Source organism: Ursus americanus, unplaced genomic scaffold (assembly GCF_024610735.1).
Source record: "Ursus americanus isolate L20-20 unplaced genomic scaffold, mUrsAme1.1.p SCAF_140, whole genome shotgun sequence".
Classification (NCBI taxonomy): domain Eukaryota; kingdom Metazoa; phylum Chordata; class Mammalia; order Carnivora; family Ursidae; genus Ursus; species Ursus americanus.
In genome coordinates this window covers 253,010-258,288 of record NW_028273722.1, presented here as the reverse complement: position 1 = coordinate 258,288, position 5,279 = coordinate 253,010, and the positions used below count along the sequence as shown (strand labels likewise).

The 5,279-nt window shown below is 40.3% G+C and overlaps 1 non-coding gene across 1 annotated transcript; it reads left to right on the top strand.

The window, feature by feature from the left end:
* The first annotated feature begins 4,444 nt into the window (after window positions 1-4,444).
* LOC123803691 (small nucleolar RNA U3) lies at window positions 4,445-4,655 on the top strand. Its single transcript, XR_006782941.2, has one exon. It is a non-coding gene; the product is annotated as a small nucleolar RNA U3 (small nucleolar RNA).
* Window positions 4,656-5,279: the final 624 nt, after the last annotated feature.

Genomic DNA, 5,279 nt, shown 5'->3' with positions numbered 1-5,279 from the left:
CATTTATGGGAGCTGAAAATGAAATATAATTAAAATGCAGCTCTGACAAAAGAGGTCCTTCTAACCTCATCCAAATATTCGGTAGCCCCTTGTTTCTGACTGCTGTGTTGGAGCTGGCAGATGTAGAAACTGATCAGTCTGAGGTTGGACGTATTGGCAAGACTTCCTCTCAAGTGCTGTGTGCTTTTCCATCAGGATGCACCTCGTATCCGGGTGTTCTAATGATGCTGGCCGCCCTCATGTTCAAGGCCTATCCATCAATCGATTCTGTGGAGCACAGTGATGATATTCCATCATCATGTTTTGGGTCCTAGAAGACTTGTATAAACACTTGTATTAAGAGAAATTTCCCCAAATACTATTTACCTGGCGGTACAGTTTGTAGGGAAAACTGCAGCTAAAGGAGCTGGTCCTCTAGCATCTCTAATGGTAACCCATAAGTTTCTTTTCCTCTTTTTTTTTTTTTCTGTGTTAATATGAAACCAAGGATGCAATCATATCCAAGTGTTTTAAACCATCGTATTATGGTCTTATGATTGCTCCATTTAACCTCTCTTTCAGCAGTGAAAGTGACTTCAGGTTGGCTTCCATAGCCTTTCAATAAAACCCTCATAGCTTTTGAGACCTTTCCTGCTATCTGTATGATGAGGTGTTTCTGTCTCATGTTGAAGATTTGCTGCCTCTGGCCTGGCCTCAGCCATTTCTCTAAGAATCTGTGGTTCATTTCATGGGAAACCATGCTCCCAGATCATAACGTGTATCCTTAGGCTCTCATTGCAACTGGTATTTCTAGGCCTTTGTAGTGGACAGAGCTGGGAAATGGCATATTTGTATTCATATATATTCATATATTCACAGACATTCACAAACACTGCCAATTACAGAGTCGTAGACTGTCATGATGTTCTTCTCAACTTTTTTTCTCTATCCATTCAAAAATATAGGGTGAGGGGCAGAGTATAAAACTAAGTGAGTACATTATTAATTTTTCAAAATGTTTTGTCCTGACTCACTATTCTTCTGGCTGTATTCCTATGTTAGGAGACTTCTTTTGCCTTACTGGGACACCATTTTGCCTTGTCATTAAACTGATGCTTGACATCCCTATGTCCTAGACGCCTCCTCTCTGTGTGAATTGCTTTCTTTGTTGTTTTTATCATGTCACTAAACACCACATTTCAGGTCACTTATGGATTTCATTTGCCTCTCACGAGACTTCTTTTGAAATTGTCAAATGGTTAATTTATGCTTAGGAATATGCATCATACATGTAATGAACACCAATTTTGGAAAGATTTGTAACCTTACTGCCATTTTGCTATGCTTATTTGGTTTACCCTCGTATTTAATGCCTGGATATTTACTCCCAAAAAGACATAAACACTAATTTGCAGGAATACATGCACCCCTATGTACAGCAGCATAGCCAAATTATGGAAAGAGCATAAAGACAATGTGGTGTATATATACCATGGAATTTCATTCAGCCATAAAAAAAGAATGAAATCTTGCCATTTGCAAGGACACGGATGGAGCCAGAGTGTATTATGCTAAGTGAGATAAGTCAGTCAGAGAAAGATAAATACCATATGATTTCACTCACATGTGGCATTTAAGAAACAAAACCTATAAGCAAAGGAAAAAGAAAAGGGAGAGAGACAAACCAAGAAACAGACTATAGAGAACAAACTGGTGGCAGCCAGAGGGGAGTGGGGCCGGAGGATAGATGAAGGTGATGGGGATCAAGAAGTGCACTTGTGGTCATGAGCACTGGGCAATGTCTACAAATGTTCAATCACCATATTATACACCTGAACCTCATGTCACATTGTAAGTTAACTAAAATTAAATTTTTAAAAAATATAAAAACAATTTTAAAAAGATGGAACAGCGTTGGATAGATTTCTTTGGGTTGACCTCATGTCATTGACCTGCGGTTGTATTCCTCTAACCACGCATGGGAAGTTCCAGGGCATGGGTCAGTGATGGATGATATCACAGTGGATGTGTGCACTGGTGTTCCGTGACATAGAAGCTGAGGTTGAGAAGAGAGAAACAGGGAGGCAGGGGAAAAGGATGCCCTGAAGCACCTCCTCACTTCTTCAGCACACGTTCCCACCTAGATCTTATGAGCCAGAGACTTAGGAGGTCACTGTAGCACTAATACAGGAAATTTTCAACTTCTACTGTTTGTGGGTCCTGCTCCTGGCTCCCAAGGAAGCTATGCTTTCACATTTACCAAGGTCAAAATGAATCTACAAAAACTCGAAGCATGGGCTCTATTTCTGCCCCAAGCACACATTGTACCTCTGCTTTCTTAAAGAAAATAACCCAAAAGGAGCATTCCGGAAAAGATAAGAAAAAGGAAGACACTTCCCTGGTTCTCATAAGATTGAAGTCATACCACCCTTCATATACTAGAAACTTAAGATCTGGAACTGCAGTGTCTTTCTACAATGTCTTTTGTCTGACAGTTTGTAACTTTTCATGTAAAAATGTATACAACCCTACACCAAATGTTCCTTTGCCAGACCACTCCCTTCTTTGTGAAGACTGCCTATCCCAGGCGGCTGTCTTTTTTTTTTTTTTTTTTTTTAAGATTTTATCTATTTATTTGACAAAGAGAGACAGCCAGTGAGAGAGGGAACACAAGCAGCGGGAGTGGGAGAGGAAGAAGCAGGCTCCCAGTGGAGAAGCCCCATGTGGGGCTCCATCCCAGGACTCCAGGATCACGCCCTGAGCCGAAGGCAGACGCTTAATGACTGAGCCACCCAGGCGCCCCATCCCAGGCAGCTGTCTTAATTTGGGCTCAAATAGAACTCTCTTCCTTGGTTTTTTAGAAATTCTTAAAGGTTCATCTATTTTGCATTGACAGCATCAAGCTCTTCAACTTAGTGGCTGGACTTGGCTGAGATCAAGGTGCAATGGGTGTGGCCAGGTGGCACTGAGCATTCAAGGGAGAAGACATGGGATTGGATCAACCACTTCTGAAAGCTCATCATCTCCCCACCCCATTCTAGTCTCCAACCATACTGCATAATGATACTGCCGTGTGAGATTCAGCAAAGGCTTTATTTTTTTTTTAATGCAAGTTTTTACTTAAATTCCAGCTAGTTAACACAGGGTATAATATTAGTTTCAGGAGTAGAATTTAGTGATTCATCACTTACATACGACAAACACCCAGTGCTCATCACAGCAAGTGCCCTCCTTAATGCCCATCACCCATTTCACCCATCTCCCTGCCCACCTCCCCTCCAGCCACCATCTCTATAGTTCAGAGTCCGTTTTATGGTTTACCTCTCTTTCCTTCCTTCCTATGTTCATCTGTTTTGTTTCTTAAATTCCATATGTAAGTGAAATCATACAGTATTTGTCTTCTCTGACTGACGTATTTCTCTTAGCATCATACACTCTAGCTCCATCCACATCACTGCTACAACAGATACACCAATTCAGTAAGTTGCAGGATTCAAAATCAACACATAGGAGTCTGTTGCATTTCTATACACCAATAATGAAGCAGCAGAAAGAGAAATCAAGGAATCGATCCCATTTACAATTGCACCAAAACCCATAAGATACCCAGGAATAAACCTAACCAAAGAGAAGAAAGAGCTCTGAAAACTACAGAACACTTAGCAAAGAAACGGAGGAGGACACAAAGAAATGGAAAAACATCCCATGCTCATGGATTGGAAAACCAAATATTGTTAAAACGTCTATACTACCCAAAACAATCTACATATTTAATGCAATCCCTATTTAAATACCACCAGCATCTCTCACATTGCTAGAAGAAACACTCCTCAAATTTGTATGGAACCACAAAAGACCCTGAACAGCCAAAGCAATCCTGAGAAAAAACAACAAGGCTGGAGGCATCACGATTCCAGACTTAAAGCTGCATTACAAAGCTGTAGTCATCTAGACGGTATGGTACTGGCACAAAAACAAACACATAGATCAATGGAACAGAATAGAGACCCCAGAAATGGACCCTCAACTATATGGTCAGCTAATCTTTGACAAAGCAGGAAAAAAATCCCTGGTATTTAAGACAGGTTATGGGGAAACATTGGAAGTTTGGGTTTGCAGTTCAGCTTAGAATGTCCAGTATGAAGCAGAATAATGCTGATTTGATATTCCAACAATATTGAGTCTTCTAATCTATGAATGTGATATATGTTTTTCTATTTATTTAGATTTCCATTAATTTATCTCAGCAGTAGTTTTCAGGGGTCTTTGTTATATGTGTTCTCATGCATTTAATGATGGCGGACATGAATCTCTATTGTGTTTGTCAAATTTCATTTCCGTTTTTTAAAATTTCATTTTCTAAATGTCCACTGCTAGTATGGAGAAACGGATTACCTGTTACTGTTACCTGTTACTGAGGTATAATTTAGGTACAGTAGACTGCATCACTTGAAAGTATACAATTGAGACTATACTTTCAGGGATCATTTCTATAGTTTGTTACTAGAGAAGTTCCTCTGAACGTGTAGAGTACCCGAAACCACGAGGAGGAGGCACAAGGTTCTCTCCTGAGCCAGAGGCTAGCTTTAGATGTTTCCACAACTGCCAATTGCCACTGATGCTCCTTCTTGTCCTCCTTTGGAGGAGTAAAAAGAAGAGGATGCAGTGTGAGTGCTTTCACAACAACAAAAAAAACAAAAAACAAAAAAAACTTAACTGTACAGTTAAACACATTTTCACAGAGGGACATACAATGGAAACTACTGCTCCATTCAGGACACAGGGTATTTCCTCTAGGTCACAACTTCCCTTGGGTGGTACCATTGAAGCCCATCACTGCTTCCATCCTCAGCCCCAGACAACCACTGGCATCATAGGTGGGCTTACATTTTTAACAACTTTATGTAAATGGAACTCTTTCATGCCTACATTCCTTTGTGCAGCCTAAGGATTCGAAAATCAATCCCTATTACTACATGCATCACCACTTCAGGCATTTTCATTGGTAGTAGTATTCCTCTGTATGGATATATTCTGTCTGTACCTTCACCTATTAATGGACATCTATGTCGTTTCCAGGGTTTAGCCATTGTGAATAAAGCTGTGAGGAATATTCATGTGCATTTGTTGTGTGGACATATTGTGTAAATACTTAGGAGAGGAATGGCTGTTCATGTGATTGGTAAATGTCTATCAGTGGTTCGGCTTTTCTAAGTGGTTGGACCATTTTTCATTCCCACAAGTGTAAGAAACTTCTAGGTACTTTACATCCGCATCACATATGTTTAGAGCCTTCGTAA